The sequence below is a fragment of the Malaclemys terrapin genome, chromosome 3 (genome assembly GCF_027887155.1).
Source record: "Malaclemys terrapin pileata isolate rMalTer1 chromosome 3, rMalTer1.hap1, whole genome shotgun sequence".
Lineage (NCBI taxonomy): Eukaryota > Metazoa > Chordata > Testudines > Emydidae > Malaclemys > Malaclemys terrapin.
This window is the reverse complement of record NC_071507.1, coordinates 54,677,053-54,696,078: the sequence shown is the minus strand read 5'-3', so window position 1 is coordinate 54,696,078 and position 19,026 is coordinate 54,677,053. Positions and strand designations below refer to the sequence as shown.

Below are 19,026 nucleotides of genomic sequence, written 5' to 3'. Positions count from 1 at the left end.
GCATTCAGGGCTCATGTGTTTGGTTTCATTCATTATAGAGTTGGAGATGAAGGCCGGAACAGGGACATTCAGATCTGGAGTTCCCTCAAGTATGGGGCTGTTCAGACTGGACTTTCATGTTCACAGTCAATTCTTACTTATTTAATGATTTATGTTGATTGTTACTACTCTGTAATGACAGAGTGCCCTTCCAGTGATCAGAGCACCCCGGATAGTCTTCTAAAAATTCACAAACAATCAGACATGTCACTTATCCCAGATAAATTCAAAGCAAATAACCCAGCCCTAGCATAAACATAACCTCCATGCACAACTAGATGCAAACTGCAACTTCATCCAAAAATGAACCTATCCAGCAGAAAAAAGGCCAGTGACATTAGAGGTCAAACAGTTACAAAATGGTAACACATCTGGTCTTGACAATATTTCATCAGACCTGCTGAAACGTGGAGGCCTGGACTTAGTTCACTGGCTTCATAGCACTGTCTTAGAAGATTGGAAAGGGGGCTGCATCTTCCCTTTTTTCAAAAAAGAAGCGCACTCAGCTTACTCAAGTTATAGGGGAATTACACTACTGTCAGTCCCAAGGAAGGTGTTTATGATCATACTTCTGAACCAACTGAAATAGTGTCTCAACCCTAAAAAGAGACAACCAGTGTGGTTTCTGTACAGGTTGTTCTACAATCCATGCTATATATGCTCTGTGGAATGTTACTGAAAAACAACTGGAGCAACAAAAGGAAGGTAACACTGCATTTATAGACTCTGCAGCCACTTTTGACTTAGTACATTGATCAGCACAGTGGATATTGCTATTCCAGTATGGGGTGCCTGATAACTGAGCGCACCTAGTGGAGGAATTCTGTTGTGGTAATTTAGCTGTGTGAAGGACAATGGTTGTCTTACAGACTGACTTTCAGTAGAATCAGGGGTACACCAGAGATGCATACTCTCATCTATGTTAGTTAGCATTCTACTAGACTAGCGGATGACAAAGGCGAAGGAAGCCAAAGTAGGAGGTGTGAAATTTAAGAATCATCTTTACAGGATCTTAAGTATGCAGATGATATTGACTTACTTGGAGAGACTATTGACCAACTACAGCTAATGCTGGAAAAGCTTAAAAAAAAAAAAAAAAAAAATGCAGAATCTATGGGCCTTAAGATCAGTGGTGACAAAAGCAAAGCTACGCATGCCGCCTATAAAATGGAAATGAATGACCTGCTGGTGCTGCATGTAGAAGGCAATGACATTGAATGGGTGAATAGTTTTATCTATCTGGGTAGTTGGTTGACAGCAGGCGCTTCTGTAATTGCAGAACTTAGAATATCAGGGTTGGAAGGGACCTCAGGAGGTCAACTAGTCCAACCCCCTGCTCAAAGCAGGATCAATCCCCAACTATTTTTATTGCCCCAGATCCCTAAATGGCCCCCTCAAGGATTGAATTCACAACCCTGGGTTTAGCAGGCCAATGCTCAAACCACTGAGCTATCCCTCCCCCCCCAAACTTACACGTTAATTCAGTCTTGCTTCAATGGCATTTCAGAGTCTTCAAAGGTCTCACTTTGGGCGGCAGGATGTCTATGCGACAATTAGGATACGACTGTTCAACATGATAGTGATGACAACTCTGTTACATGGAGCAGAAATATGGCTGTTAAAAACAACTGAGGAGAGGAAACTAAACAGTTTTCAGTGTCAAAAGTTAGACTGTATTATTAGCATATGTCCGTTTGATTTTGTCACAAACAAGGAGATACGCAGAAGATCTTGGCAAGTTGCAGTCTAGCACCAGCTGAGAATAGCACAGCTCCAATGGCGGAGTCATGTCCCACATGCTGAAGAAGGTATGCTTTTATAGAAGGTGTATAGAGCGGAGGTTGAAGGAAGCAGAGCACGAGGATGACCATGAACAAGGTTAGAAGATGCAATTCTGAGGGATTTAAGAAGCCTAAACCCTCCCATATTGTCAAAGGAAGAAGTCTTGTAATGGATCATTCAACTTAAAAGTCCATTCTATGCATCACCACAGCTATATCATAACCATCTGAATCTGCTGCCACACAAAATCTCTACCCAGCCCAACCCAACAGCCTTACCCTCAAGGGGGGGGGAGAGAAGGGCTGGCTCCGGCCATGCACCCTGAGGACTAATATACTCAAGCTATTGCACCAGGGGAAGTGAGCTCTGGAGGTCTGGAGCCCTGGTAGAGAATGGCCTGCCAGCCAACCCTCTCTCATACCAATAAGGCTTCAGCTTAGACACCAATGCTGACCACAACTGTGGTGGTATGTCATTGGGAGAGAGACCATTTCTCACATAGATAGGTCATCACAACCTGTTTTTTTTTTTTTTTGCATGTTCATATCTGGAGAGCTGCTACTTGAGAAGTTACACCCTTTGAATCATTACTATTCAATTGTTTACCCAGAAAAGCACTTGACACTTGACAGAGGAAAAAGCCCTGAGGCACAGGGAGAGGAAGAGTGATTTTACAGCCCCAGCAAAAAGCTATTTACTTCCTAGATAAGTACAATTGGAAATGTTTTATCTAATCCAAGGACAAAAAAGCCATTAGCGGTGTTTACTAAGCCTGAGATATGTTTCTTCAAAAAGCCTAGTATAGAGGTAAGCAGATAAGAGACAAAGAGATGCACATACAACGAGAATTCTTATGCTACACATCTTTTTGTATCAACAACCTCTTTAAAAACACATAGACCAAGATTCTAAACAACCTAAAGTTTATAATTAGACTCCGAAATCCATATTTAGGCACCTATATAGGTTGCCTGCATTCAAAAATGCGGAATCCCCAGGGATGATATTCAAACACCAAATGAGAGGAGAGGTGGTCTGTACAATTTTCAGTGAAAGAGGAGGTGTTCACAAGACACTCTCCCTATTAGGATGTGTTCCACACTATGACAAAGTTTGCGAACTCCTGTACTAAATCATTTCTGCTTAGTAATTTTTCTCCGAGTAAATCGTACTGTTGGGATAGGAGGATGTAAGTTTTACTGCTCATCTGGGGAAATCAGCTAGAAAGGTCCCCAATTAAGAGGAGGGCAGAGACGAACTCTAAAGGGTTCATGTGAGAATCATCAGAACATTGGACATGAGACATGCAGTGGAAGAGAAATAATATGCCCTGGTGGGATTACTGTATTTGAAGGGTCATGGTTGGAAGGGACTACTTAAAGTGAATGGGATAAAGCCTCAGCTGCACTGAGTTCACATGGAGCTGGGGAGGGGAAGGTGGCTCTGAATATTCGCTTTCAGAAAGTGCTGAAGTGTGGAGAATTGGACCTGGAATACTACTTTGGGCCCATATGAATAAAAAACCCTAAAAAAACCCAAACCACTTAACCAAACCTTTAAAACCTCAACAAAGAGTCAGCTCATATTTTTAACACAAACAGATTTCCCAGGCTTAATGATAATATAAGATGAACAAATAATGGACAGACACTTTGCTCGCCACTCAGAGCTTTGAAAGTGATAACGGAGCAACTGGATGCTATTAATGGGTTTTCTTCTTTGTATTACACATGCACGATACAGTTTGCAGATAATACATGATTCCATTGTAAAGATATCCAGGATAGGCTTGACCACAGTGATGAGAACAATCCAAAATAGTCAAACAAATATCACAAAAGGGATCTAATATTGGGTAGTGAGCCAGTGCTGCCTGTTCAGTAAGAATTATTACATACACTCCAAACCCAAAGAATACATTGCACTCAGCCTCTAAAAACCAGGCCCCTTTAAGCAGTCTCATTTCAAAATTGAGATGCCCAAAAGTATTACTCAGTCCTTTATGAAAATCTTAGCCATTATATATTTTGATATACATATATATATTTATACATACACACACACTATATATACACACATACACCCATTCTTTGGGTTTGGAGCACACGGACACACACACATTATTTTGTATGCTAAGAGTTTAACAGATGCTCTTCCAGAGAATTTCATATCTTCCTGCATCCCTCCAGATCTCACATTCTATACATACCGATTTCTATTGAATAACAACGTCCAAAAATGCTAAGACTGTGTATTTTTTAAAAGATGCAGGTTCCCTGCTTCCTGTATCTGAATATGGAACAAAAACAGGATCGTAATTTACCATAGAGGACAATGAAAATATTATCAATGTGAATGTACATTGTAAGATAATGCAAGCTATTTCCCTTGTCATTTCCCCCTTCCTCCACCCCTATGCCGCTACCCCTCCCAGGCAAAGGGCCACTCCTCCTGTTCATGGAAGGCTTGACGCCTATCTCAGACCATAAATTACTCACAAACAGCTCCTTAAAGTAGCAATGACCCTAAAGTAACACTTCCACAAAGCAATAGAACTTCCTGCTGAGCTGATAAGAGTTTCCTGTTTTGAGGTTTTTTAAAATAATTGACTCCCTCAGACTTCTGAGAGAGGACAGCAAGAGTCACCACTAGGTATTTTTCTCCCCCACATTCCTTTCATGCCATATGTACTAATTTGGGTTTGTTAAGTCTCAATTAAGAATGGAGTCTAAATACACAGACCACCAGGACAATGCAGGGAAGAGGTAAGAAGTTCTCGATCCAGGTCCATCACACATTCCAGTCAAGTTTAAGGATAGTAATGGTGATTTAGGCTGCATGGTCACCACTTGGTACCAAAAATAACTTTGATGCCAAGAAAGTCAGTGTGGAGGCCATCTGTATCATAGGGGTCAACACTGGAATCAAGGGCATTGGGGTGCACAAATGTTGGTAACAAGAAGTCAGTGCCAGTTGAAGTGCGGATCTTGGCCTGTGACAATACCATATGTGTTCTGACACCTTGTCAAAACCTGGTCTCTGAGGGACCCGATTTGGGCCATTACCCTTTGGCTGAGTAGCCTGAAGACATCTATGCCTTCTTTAACTAAGTCCTGAGGAGGGTGACTTAGGCCTGTGCTTACTGTGGGAATGATGTTCCTTCCCACTCCTTTCAGATAACTGGGTGGCGGACGACATAGCTGCTCTGCCAGTCTCTGTGGATGAAGGTGCCTTTGAAGAGCAGGCCTGAGATCTGGGCGGTAGCTCACAGGAACACTGACAGATGTAGCCTGTTCAGGCCCAGTAGGCCCCTTCCTCTGGTTCTGAGGGGGCTCTCATTGAGTGCTCCAGAGAAAAAGTTTAGGATTGGCCTCTCTTGTCTTCTGTGTCCTCATAGAGAAAGAGTGACTGACAGATTGAGCATCTACCAGGGATAGGCCCTTCTCCCAGAGAAAGAGGCACTTCAAGTGCCCTTTCTTCAACAGAATAGGTACGTCATAGGAGGCGCATGTACCAACCCTGGGGACTTTGTTTCAGCCATAGCTTTGTACATTTGACAGAGGAGGAGGTAACCCGAAATGAGGTAAGAGCAGTTTCAGGTAGTACACCTGTCCCTTAGTCCCCCAGCCAAGTTTTGGGGGCTTTATGTATCTATTTTCCTCCATGTTTTTCTCTCCCCAGATGCTATATGAAAGACCCACAAAAGCAAAAAAAGAAGCAGTTCTTTTGGATATACAGGGGAAACAGTGAAATGGACTGCCAACAAAGTGCGGTCAAATGCACAAAGTAAACAAAATGAATTAAAAAGAAATGAAAATATCTGATTTTAGGTTTACTTCTAACCACAGAAGATTTAAAATATTTCAGACAGAAGCCTGATTTTTAAGTTGCTGGTGTCCCCCAAGGAAGTCTTAAAACCCTTTTGACTAGTGCTTCTTTAAATCAGAAGGAATTAGATTTTGTTCTATTTCTCCTTTAAAATAAATTGTGAATTTTTGTATAGTGCATGACTAAGCAAGCAACTACTCACATGGTGTAGCTGAATAGCTGGGGCATTCATTTTCATCCATTTGGTAGCAGGCTTTCATTCTTCTCCATCCAGGGGCCAGGCACGTGGACTGGGATTTCCTAGCGTGAGTCAAGTTCTTGCTTGCTCTGGTAACTGAAAGTTTCATATTTATGACGAAGTCACTTGGCACATGCCTAATTCAAAGTATGAGGGTGAAAATATGTAAAATGAACAATACCATTAAGTTGCAAAGTAAGCCGCTTAAAAGATCAGATAGTAATAGGGGCCTTTGTATTGTATCATTCACATCATTTGCAGATCTAGATTTCCCCTTTCTCCCCTCAAGTATAGCCAAAGAAATGGCTAGATGATTGGTAATTACGAATTCTGATTGGGTGGGAATAGAGCCTGAATTCTGTAATTTCTTTCTCTCTTCCCAAACCCGGTGCTCTGTGCACTAGTGTCTAACCACAGGGAGCTCTCCCGGTGCACCATAGCCACCTTACTGCCAAAACTTTTGATAGACTTTAGTTGACCCAATCCCTCCCCATGTCATTTTAATTTGTTTCTGTGTTTGCCTTTTCTAGTTAAGACTGCAAATACTCCAATGCAAGGAGAGAGGCTGCTCTCATGACATTTCTGGCCATCTAGTTCTACGTCCCACCTGAAATTGCACTGCAAAGCGTAGGATTTCCAGCCCAATTTAAGTGAAGGGAACAAGCTAAGCATCAGACTGTGCAGGATTGTTTGTAAACACATATGGCAAACAGGTGGAATGAGCACACTTCCAGATGAGAGGGCAGAGTCAAGATTTAGTAATGCATTAAAGAACAAAATAGAGTGAGCACACTGAGCTTAATAAATTAAAGAATTTGCCCACTATCACTTTCACTTCAGCAATGTTCTTTCCCCCCTGTTAGTACAAAAAAAAAACAGTTAACAATTTGTTGGTTTAAACTTACAATAAGAAGTTTTTCAGATCATGTGGGGTAAAGAGGTCATCAAGCCACTCCAGACAGAAGAGACCTATGATCTGCTCTGGGTTCAACACAGCTATGCAATTACATAGACAAACACATTCACCTGGGCATCCAAATTTTTTGGTGCCTGCTGTTTATCAGATCTGAACCTTTTGTGATTCCCTCTCCACCCTGTTTTTCCTGAGTCACTTCTTTGACTCATTACTTTCCTGGCTCTTTTAATGTAATTAATACCTACTTTGTTCTTACACTCACTTTCCTAAAATACCCACCCCCTTCTCTGCTTTAATTCCTTCTTTTAAACTGAGCTGTACTCAGTGTCATCTGTGTGGGAGACCCTTCCCCGACTTCTGCACCCAGTCAGCCAACTGTTCACAGGGTCAGCAGGTTTAAGCCATCTTTCATTCATGACTGAAAATCCTGTTTTACCACAGACAATCCACACAGCTGCCGTTAAAAACCTTTCTGTATTCAAAAGTCATTTTAAAGTGATTCTTTCAGGGATCTCTAAAAAGAGATTATGTACAAATGGCATCTTATAAGTCATTCAACAGATTTGCCCCTTGGGTGTCAGTCACATCTACTGACTTTAGTGAGCAAGTTTTAGCTGCTTTTTGCTCCTAATAGCCCTGCAGAGCCAGCACAGATGAGAGAGAATGATCTGGGTTCACTTTGTTCTTCTCTCTGATCAACAGAATTGTCTACTAAGTACCACTAGTTACAGCTGAGCAAACCCACGGGTGCTAATGAAATTGCACAAGTGTCACCGAGGGCTTAATATAGTCTGCAGAACTTTTGCTGCCAGTGACAGCACACAAGAAGAAAGGCCCAGATTCACAAACAGACTTAGGCATTGCAACACTCAGTATCCCAGCCCCTAACTTTTAAATGCTTAGAAAATCACAGGAACAACAGTGCACTCCAGAAAGGCAGGTTAGGTGCTTAGACTCCCTATGCAATGAATGGAGAGAGATACCAGTCTTAGAATGCAGTCCACAAAAGCCAGCATCCTAGGGGGAGAGCACCTACAATAATCATTGCAACACCCCAAGTAGAGGAGTGTGTCCTTAGACTCACCCCTCTCTCGGACATAGGTGCCTAAGTCCACGCCGCAGGAAGACACCTATCTCTGTTTAGTCATCCATGAATGGGATCTCTGGCCCACTGACTGTTCCCATATGGATAAATACATAGTCATTAGGTAAGAAAGAGAGAGAGAGACTTTGACATTTAAAACACTTTTCATAAAATTAGTACAGCAACCCAGTAAAAACAAGAACATCAATTATAAATCCAAAACAATTGCCCATCCCAAACAGTACAAAGTGCCTTTCCAATAGCCTACTGCTGAATAAATTGATCCAAATCACTTATAAGAGTATAATATCTAAAGTCCACATGAAGGTGGAAAACCAATAAAAACCTACAAAACCGAAGAACAACGGCAACCTCAGTACCAAATAATTTACATCATCGGCTTTTTAAAAATGGCTGTCTTTGCTTACCTCAAATAAAGTTTGCAAGGCATACCACCGATCTATTTGTGAACCTATACTTAACAGTAAAAATAAACACAGTATGAGAAAAATGAAGGGACAATAACCAGAAAATACCCTGAAATAAAACAAATCATATCTGAAACCTGGAACAAGAAAGAAACATATGAAAAGAAGTCTCCTCCATGTCGTAAAAAGGACATGACACTGACATCTCCAGAGTCAGATGATGCACAAACACATTCATGGCAATAGCCCCGTGACGAATTCTCCACTAGAGATCACCCATCCTCTCTGCAATCAGAGGCTTGCACACGTGAGAACATAAGACTGGCCAAAGGTCCATCTAGCCCAGTATTCTGTCTTCTGACAGTGGCCAATGCCAGGTACCCCAGAAGGAATGAGCAGAATAGGTAATCACCAAGTGATCCATCCCTGTCACCCATTCCCAGCTTCTGGCAAACAGAGGCTAGGGACACCATACAGTTCACTAGGCTGGATGGCTGGAGCCCATTACCAGCAGCTGTCTCCTCCATATCATATCAGGATAACCAACAAGCATTTGAAAATGATGACTCTTTTACCACAAGCATATACAATGACTTATGGCTTAAGCTATGAAGAAGACCCATTAAGGGCAAGCAAGCTACAAGGCTTGTCAACATCCCAATCCTCAGCAGGAACAACGGGCAAGAAGATAGAAACATTAGTATATTCAGGAATGGCTCGCTCAAGGAAGCAACTGGCCAGCCTGGCAATATTGCCCCTAGGAAGGGCTGATTCTGCTTCTGATAAAAACCAAGAAACCCTGCAAATGGAATGAAAACCAAGCTTGACAGCCAAGTTAGCCATGAGACCCATGTAAAATTAGTAAAATCAATTAAATGAACCATTTTTGTTACACCTGCTGCCATAACGGAAGAGACAAGACTCCTAGAATCAAGATTACCAATCCTCACAGCACGGTGATAAACAAGGAGTTGCAGCAAGCCACCTGTCCTGAAGCCTCAACTTTAAAAATCTCCAAGCATTAAAAGGATAAAAACTAAGTAACACCTCAAAACGGAGGTACCCATGGTCCAACAAAAAAGAGCCCAATCAAAACCCAAATCCCCCACCCGCCGAAGAAAAGCAAAGTCCAGTTGCTTCCAAGGAACAGGCTCATCCACAAACAACAGGCACTGCAGAGACAGTGACCGAAAAGTAACAACTCTGGTCAAAAAAAATCAATGAGACCTTGAGCTCCTTCCACAATGGGCAGATACAAGATACTTTGCCTCTGCCAACGATGGCCACCCCGGAAAAAATTCACAAGAACCTTCTGAACTTTTTCTAAACTTGTGGCGGGGGATCCAAAACAATACACTGATGCCACGACACAGAGGCAATTCAATTCTTAATGACTAACACCCGCCCTTGGAAGGAGAGCCAAGGCAAACGCCACTTCCACCTTTGCAACCTCCCCTCCAACCTTTCCATAACTCCCTCCCAATTCTGACCCAAATACATCAGCCAGTCCCAGCATAATCCCAGTGCCCTAAAGCTCCACAATAGCCCCTGCCCCAGCAAAATCTCTTTTGCACTCAGTAAGCTGGCACTGGGGTACACAGGATTACTCAATTGTACGGGCCGAACTGGGGTCACCTAGCACAGTGAAATGCTGTGTGGCTATTTACTGTCTGAATGATTTTGCGGGGCTGGGAAGGGAAAACATCTTCCAGCTTGTCCTGAAGCATCAAAACCCTAGAGACTTTGCATACAACTCAGAGCCTGCAGCTTTCGCCTTAGCCTACCTCTAAAATCACAGCCTGGCCTCACTAGAATATCTCCAAGAAGAACCAGTAGTCGCCACCTGCCAATTGACAAATAGTAAGGTAGGGTGGTCTAGACCATCTTAGAACACGGGCCTGGGTTCTATTCCCAGCTTGGCCACTGGCTGTCTGGATGGGCTTAGAAAGTCATCATTGTCTCCACCTACAACGGTGAGATTATGATGATGATGATACTTCCCTTCCTCACAGGGGTATGGGGTAGTTTAATTAATTCATGCTCATAAAGCACTTTGAGAATAGATGCTCAGAGGAAAGGCACTACAGAAAGGCGAAATACCATAGCAGTGTTAATTTACAGTACGATTCTTCTTGTAGTGCAGCACCGGTTGTTCATGGAGGACGGCACCAGGAACAAGCAGAATGGTTTAATTTTAGCACAACCCTTACGCGAGCGCGTGTGCTTGTGTCTTTCTCCTGTATTTTTAATTCAAACATCAAGTAAAAATAGAATTTCCTGTTGCGCCGATAAGAAAATCCTGTTTTTGCTCCGTCTGGTTGGGGAGCCGGCAGTTGCAGGGTTATTGATGGACTCTCCGAAGGGTGACAGTATTCAGGAGGGGATGGAATCACATTTGTTACTTGCATTGTTCATGGTCTCCTTAAATATAACAAGCAGTACCACCCCCAAAGTAACTATAATGGGATTACAAATTTCCGGAACAATCTGTGCTTTGGAAAATCTCTCCCCTTAACCCTGATTGGCTGGAGTATTTTTAGTAGCAGGGTTTGTTTTTGCATTCTTCCCAGGTAAGTATTTGTGTGGGGAAAGAGAGCATCGTGAGCTCCAAGTGGGCGCATCCTGCTTTTCAATGTCAGTAATTAATATGGGGGGGAAAATATAAGCACAGAGGAATATTGTCTGTCTTTCCCACCCTTTCCCCTCCCCTGCACCATGGCTCCCAAACTCCTCAGTGGATGTGTGAGGCCAGGACAGTCCCACAAACTGGGTGCTGCCCTTCAATGCTATTCCATGTGTGCACTGGAGAGCAATACGTGGCTCCCATTTGTGTCTCATTATCAGGGCTGAGTGTTTCCCTCTGTGCAGCACTGCCAAGTTTGTCACGGTGAGGAGCAGAAGATTGAACTTGAAGCCCAAATTCAGATCCAGAATTCAGATCTTAAGTCTGCATATCGAACTTAGATACCTAAATTTAGGCCACAAGCCTGGGGCCACTGGGGCCCAGATTCACAAAGGTACTTGGGCTTCTAACTTTAATTGAAATGAATGGCGGTAGGGAGCCCAGGCACCTTTGTGGATCTGGACCTGAGTAACTTCACACATGTGAGTGCTCCCATTGAACTCAAAAAGTTACTCCAGTGTGTTAGCAGAACCGGGGTACTGCTCAATTGAGATTCAGATCTTGACTCTCAGATTTAGCCCCAAAACTCAGATACCAAACTTGGATTCAAAATGTGGATAACATAGGATCCAAAATTTGGGTGCAGAACCGGGATCTTAAATCTGGATGCAGAAATCTGATACCAAATTAGGATCCTGAACTTGGACATCCTCTCCCCCCCCCCCCCCCCGGTATGAATTGTTGCCCAAATTTTGGTCAGGGTTTCAAAAGGAGTTCCGTTAGGAAACAAATATCTATTGCGTTTTAGAATAGTCCACAGATTAATCAGTCATCCCATTTTTTGTGTTGCACCTGGCTATTTATGCAGCTAAACTCACAACTACTGCCTGCATGTATGCTTTCATCATTAATCATATGGGTCTCTTTCTGTCTCCTGCATTCCCTCTCTGCCCAGATTGATGAAATTGTGAGAGTCTGGGGCTGAACAGTCTCCTATGCAGCCCTACTGTCTGGAAGCCCCATCCAGCACAGTTCTTACATCTGTTTATTCTAATCTGCTGTTAGTGTTTCTGTGTTATAGTGCCATATACAAATCTGAAGGATTTATAAAGCAGTGTGATTTATAAATTGGAAAGGGGCACATGCTCTTCAGCCAGTTGTGCAGCAGTCTTCACAGGATGGCGTTCAGCTAGCTTGAGAAAACCATTTTCATTTTTAACACTACACCAGGCCATGATGAAGAGCCGGGATTAGATATTTTCAAAAAGGATCAGAGACAATGGAGTTCTCTTCTGTGGCTTAGTAGGTAAATAACATAGAGAGAGACATTTCAGATGTGGGGAACACCACTTGCCACACCATTCAAAGATCCCTGGAAAAATACCAGACTCTGCTAGGTATACAAGTACCTGAGTCTGCCATTTGACATGATGTCCAATGACTGCCATGTTCTAGATTCTAGAACATTCCCAGAAGTGTGATGTTCAATTTCCTTAAAGGCATAGTCTCCATTACCACATATAGAAAACAAGGACATAGTAGCTATGGAACTGCGATGCCTTTGTTTTTGATGTACTCCACCTTTAAACTCTAAGCCCTCTGCCTGTGCACAGAGAAAGTAGCCATTTTGTCCTCCAACACGCAGCAGCCACTTGCAAGGGAAACCCAAACACTATTCTAGTATCAGAGGGGTAGCCGTGTTTGTTGCTTTTTACAGATTCAGACTGAGGGTCCTGTGGCACCTTTGAGGCTAACAGAAGTACTGGGAGCATAAGCTTTCGTGGGTCAGAACCTCACTTCTTCAGATGCAAGTCTTGCATCTGAAGAAGTGAGGTTCTGACCCACGAAAGCTTATGCTCCCAGTACTTCTGTTAGCCTCAAAGGTGCCACAGGACCCTCCCAAACACTATTCTCTCTCACATGAAGATGTTTTTTTAGTGCTGTTGTTTTCCTTAATCTAAAAGTGAGCCATTTGGAGGGAAAGCATATGGCTGCCCTTGCCTAAGGAGAAACATAACAAGAATTCTGGTTATGAGGATAGGGTGTAAAACAAGAAAGTGGCTATTGTCTCTGCAAACAGAATGTTTTAAATGCAGGACAGGAAACAAAGATCTCCCAATTTCAAAGCTCCAGGTATCACACAATGTAGGTGGTTAGGCATGGAAAGCTGTTATCTTCTTCAGCAGCTTGGGTGAAATGAGTTAGGTGATCTCAGTACAGATCCTTGCTGAACAGGTAACCACATAGAAAAGCCACATCAGAAGAAACTAAAAAAGAAACATTTGCAAGTGATTGTTGCTATCAAGGATCTTTCACTCACCAGCCTCTGCTCACTACTGGGTATTTCTTCTGCTTGAAGTTCCCTGCAGTCCTTGTTACCAGTGAGGTAACTGTCATAGCCAGTCTAAGAGCTAAGAAGAAAAGCCAGAAAAGCACAAAATAGGTCATACATTTCTCAGGCCTCTAACAAGGAAACTTCTCTCAAGCCCTAGTAACCTGCTCCTGGAGATGAATGGGAAAGGGCTGGTATTTTTGCCTGGGGAAATGGAAGGTATATGTCTGTTTTTAAGCAGAAACAGTTCTTGATTCTTATACGCTGAAATGCATCATAAGCAATGATGGCTCAAACCTGCTCCTGCTGAAGTCAATGAGAGGGCCTGATCCTGCTCTTACTGCTTGCATTAGTGATCACCCAGACACACAAACACTGATTCTCCTCCAGCTTGCACTGGTTTGAATCAGGAGCCTGTGCACTGAACTCAATAGCACTACATAAGCAGCTGTGAGAAGAGAATCAGGTGCAGCGGCTCAGGAATAAACCTGAGTTGAGAGCAGTTTGCAGTAACAATGTCCCTGGTGGGAAGCTAGGCTGTAAAAATGTCTCCTTAGGACAACACCAGAAATCTTGTTCCTGCCGTTTTGAATGTTGGGAAGAGGGAGAGAGAAGACAGTGATAAGAACAGTCTGTCATTAGCCCACTACCTCTGGGAGAAAATTCTGGGCTTCACAATAGACCGTGGTAAGACAGAAAGACATTTTGTAAAGTTTCATGATGATCCAAACTTACCAATTCTGTTAATTGGCCAAACCAGAACAGACTCCAAAGTCCCTAAAAGTTTGAGAACATTTGCAGTTAGGACCACTTCCAGGGCTGAGCTTCCCCATGATGGGGCCCATCTCTACTAAATCTATAGCATCTTTTTGCGTGTGTGTGTGTGTGTGTGTGATTTTCCAGATCCCCTTTATATGTCAGTAGCACTTGCTACCAAAAGTAAAAGATTTTATTCTAGCAATGAGACTGAGTAAATGGAAACTCTGAAGCACCAATAGTGATGCGCTGCTGTCAAATCTGATAGTAAAAAGATAAGACTTTGATCCTCTGAACATGTCATCACTGCGTTTTAATGTCTGATCTCATTATGCCATTCACAAAAACTAGGCTGGTTTCTATTATGACTTTTCTAGGCAGATCCCCTGCAATCCCATAATGCAGTAACAGGTCATGAACTTGTATTGATAGAACTAGCAAGGACTGACTCACCTACTATGACACCAAAATAGAGCTCAATAAAGGCAGTCCGATGGGGACAAGGAAGAGGGGAATGCTTCCCCTTTTATTTTCAAACCTAAAAATAGGATCAGCCTTCAAAATTTGGGGTACAATTTCCAAAAGCACCTAAATGACAAAATAGGACTTGGGCGCCTAAGTGCCTAAGTCACTTTTGAAAATGAAACTTAAGCTCCTAGGTCATTTGAGTGCTTTTAAAAACATTGCTCTTGGTCTGTGCAGGGTGTTCAGATCTAGGGCTTGGATTCAGGCTCATCTCCACTACAGCTGGGATTTTCAAAGGACCCTCTGGGAGTTATGAACCCATCTCCCATTGGAATTCAATGTGATCTGGATTGGGTATCTCGCTCCCTGAGACGCCTCTAAAATCCCAGGATAAATAACTACAGAATGTAATAAGGCTAATTATCCCCATCACAAGGTCTGTTCACACATGTTGTATAGGTGGGGCCGCCATGAGGGGGGATGCAGCAATTGTGTCTGAATGGATAATGCAACATATTATTATAATATCATAAATACATACATCATGTATGCATCATAAATACACACACATCACTTTCCAAGGTACACAGAGACATGCCACCTGCCACAAAGCTCAGTCTTTATTGAGGCAAATACAAAGCCATAAGATTTCAGTGACAGCATGGGAAAAATCCAGGATCCTTGTGAGTGAGAAAAGTGGCACAGACAAAGCCTTCATAGAACATGTGGAATTTGAGGGGGGGAATGGGAGTAAGAGAGGGTGAACACTGGGCATAGGGAAGTGACAGGCTATTTTAAGTGTAGCGAGCGGCATGGAAAGAAAAGCAATATCATGAATGAGAGAGGACAAAGGGAGCAGTTATATATTCCCCTTACAGTAGTGCACTGTTTACTATGCTAGCAACGCCCTTCTACGCAGCAAGGACCTGGAGGCAGCTTTGTGATGTGCTGATTCTCTGTCTGTCAACTAAACTAGACAGATAAAGGATAGTGACTGATTGATATATATAGATATATATAGTTCCTTACATCGAAAGCTCCGAAAAAAGTCCTCACTCCTCACACTGGTTAATGAGTTCACACACACACACACAGAGCATATGCACATCTCTTCACCCACCTCTGAAATGAGCCATCTCTGAGGCTCACTGCAGCAGCAGCAGCTTTTAAACTGCACAATAGCCCAGGAGAGGCTATTAGGGTGGGTTGAGATTTTTCATTCACAACTTTTTTTGGCAAAAAAAATGGCTTTTGGGGGGTCAATTTCCACAGGAAATGTCTGATTTAAATGAAATGGGGGGGGGGTTCATTAACAAAACAAACCAGCTTTTGTTTTCAAGGGAAACTGTAGCGACCTTGTGGCTAAGATGAAGTGGGGCTTCTGGCCAAGAAAAGGCACGCGCAGGAATGCAGCAGGGAAACTCCCTTCTAACCCAGGGGTACCTGTGCCAAACCCCCAGGATCAAATACACACACACACACAATGAATAGTAGGATGAATATACGAAAGGAAATATTTATTTACAGAGGGATGAATGGAGAAAAACAGAGGAGAACAGATAGAAAATGGGGTTACATCCAACACGAAGACCCAGGAGCCGGTGGTACCACGGTATAAAAGGATAATAGATGCACCTACTAATGTGCAAAGAAAAAGAAAATTAGTTGAACCAAACTGAGGGACACAAAGAATAAGCAACAAACTGATTTTTCAGATAGTGTTGTTGGCAGTTAGATAAATATTGCAAATGGTGTGGACTAACTGATCCAAGGCCTAATCCATTAACACAGAGAACTCATCTGATACTTTAATATTGTTATATTAACAATGCTGAACTTTGCAACTCAGGCTGGGTCTGGCTCTAAAATTCACTGCTGGGCCGTATCTCTCCAATGGATCAGACCAAAACCCAAGATCAAAACACCTTGAGCATTGGGGGAACTCAGCTCTGGATCCAGAAGTGAATTTTGCAGGTTAAGCCCATATCTCTTGATGATGTTTACGTGCTTCAGTGAGTCAAGTAAAGTTGATCTTGAGATCCTGAAAGAGCAGATCAGGTATTGCAATCACCTGGTATTAGAGGCATGTGATATAAACTTGTGTGGGTCACACTGCCCTGTCTTTCTGCCTGCCTGCTCCATTCTTGTTGGTGATGTGTCCCTGGAATAGCATGGGAAACGGGTATTGGTTTCTGGTTTACTGTCAGTGTGTTCTGAAACAATGGCATTTATGGGGAAGGGAGGAAGGGGAAGGGGTGACTTCTTGGCACCACTGAGATTGATGATGGCAGGTTGGGTTACATTGTTTTCCCACTAGACTCAGGGCCTCCAGATTTCCTTGGATGTGTTCAGAGGACTTTCAGCCCACAAAAACATGCACTCAGAAGGGGGGAGGAGGTGGAAAGTGGGTGATGTCAAAGCTTATATGATTCTATGCAGGCTTGTGGTCGAACTCTACCTTTCCTGCATGTTTGCCCCAATAACCTAATGCTGCAAACGTGGAAAAACAAGGTTACACAGCTCTCCTCTTATTCGTTGTCATCTCGGGCTTGGCACTTAATGGGGGTTCAGGCCTGAAGTGCATAGGCACTGACTCCGTGGGAGCACCCACAGAAAAAAAGTAATGGGTGCTTAGCATTCACTGGCAGCCAGCTCCCTCCCTCCTCACCCAATGCCTCCCATCCACTGTCAATCCCTCCAATTAACTGCTCCCCCTCCCTCCCACCCACCCGCCGTGATCAACTGTTTTGCTGCATGCGGGAGGTGCTGTGGGGGGAGAGGAGCGGGGGGCACGCTTAGAGGAGGGGGCGGAACTGAGCGGGAAGAGGTGGTGGGGGCTGATTGGGGGTGGGAAGAGGCAGGGCAGGGTGGAGACTTGGAGGAAAGGGTGGGGTAGGGGCGGGGCCTGGGGTGGAGCAGGGGCAGGAAGAGGCGGGGCAGGGGGCGGGCTTGGGGGATAGGGAGTGGGTGTGGGCGGAGCAGGGGGTTGAGCAGCCTGCGCCTGTGCTGAAATGTATATCCAATCAAATTCATCCCTGATGTCTCTCCACTGAGATCAACACAGTTCCATCAGGGCTGCCTTTGGCCAACTCTGTTTTTCTTACACTGCTCATCCAAACAGAGATGGATGTGTCATTTTCCTTTCACAGGACACTGTACAGCCTGATCCCAATATAAACAACCTGGGCCTACCTACTAGGTTATTGTCTGGAAAAAAAGATAAACAAACAGCCATTAAATCCTCTTCCCCCTTCCATTTCTGGTATGGTAAGTGGCAGGGATCAAAGACTCTAGTTTTCCCGAAAACATTATTTATCCAAATTACTCATAACCTGGCTGGAAGTTAGGTGTAGAGAAGGTGCAAGGGCTGGTCACTGACTCTATCTAGTATCTATTTGATCTGTAAAATATGCAGCCATCAACCATCTCTGGGCATTTGGACAGTCACACAACAGTATCACCAAAAAGTGATAAATATCTGCTTAAAAAAGAACTCATCTCATTCACACCACTCCCTCAAGGCTGACTAGGGCCTTGTGGTATACCCTGAAGGGGAACACCCCCAGCCTGGATGGAACAATTCCACAGCTGAGAGCTGCTTGCTGAGAAAGGCCCCACTATGTTAAGCAGTGTATAGATAATAAGAGAGAGTCCCCCGTCTGGGGAGTTTACAGTCAAAATAGACAAGACAAAGGCAGTAGCATTAGCCCCATTTTTCAAAGGGAAAAGTGAAGCGCAGAGAGGTTACGTGAACTACCCCAAGGTCACCCAGGAACAGGGCCGGCTCCAGGCACCAGCCGACCAAGCACGTGCTTGGGGCGGCACCTTGGGGCGGGGCGGTGCTCGATTTGTTATTTTATTTTATTTTTATATTCGGTGGCGCGGCGCTTGGAGGGGGGTGGGCCTTGGGGCGGCGCAGCACTCAGAGGCGGGGCAGGGGCTTCGGGTGGCGTGGTGCTCGGAGGGGGGGCGGGGGCTTTAGGCGGTGTGGTGCTTGGGGGGGAGGGGTTTTGGGGGGCAGGGACTGGCGCAGTGCGGCACTCGGGGGGGCGGGGGCTTCGGGCGGCGCTTGGAGGGGGTGGGGCTCGGGTGGCGTGGTGCTGGCGGGGGCAGGGATTTCGGCAGCGCTCGCGGGGGGGTACGGCAGGGCAGCGCTCTTCTTTTTTGCCTGGGGCGGCAAAAAAGTTAGAGCCGGCCCTGCCCAGAAAGTCTGTGACGTACCTGGGAATTAAATGCAGCTATTCTGTGTCTTAGTCCAGAGCCTTCACCACAAGATCATCTCTCCTCTCCGGGTTTTTGGGGCAACACAATGTCAGTTTACAGTGGCAGAGAGATTGTGCCATATTTATTGTAGTCAAATTGCATGTTTGTCTTCTTTTTTGTCTTAAAATGGCGGCACCTAGGAAACCCCCTGATCTTCTTCCCATCTAGAAATGGAGCAATCAATGCCAAATAATTCTCATAGAAGAAATTATCAGAGCCAAATTTTCCACCAGCCTCAGCTACAGCCTCCATGTGCCCACAAAAATGTCCGT

General features: G+C 44.0%; 1 long non-coding RNA gene across 1 annotated transcript; it reads right to left on the bottom strand.

Moving 5' to 3' along the window:
- Positions 1–1,573: 1,573 nt before the first annotated feature.
- Positions 1,574–13,347, bottom strand: LOC128833843 (uncharacterized). Its single transcript, XR_008444340.1, has 3 exons — positions 13,259–13,347; positions 5,852–5,983; positions 1,574–1,630 (listed from the first exon to the last, which is right to left on the bottom strand). It is a non-coding gene; the product is annotated as an uncharacterized LOC128833843 (long non-coding RNA).
- Positions 13,348–19,026: the final 5,679 nt, after the last annotated feature.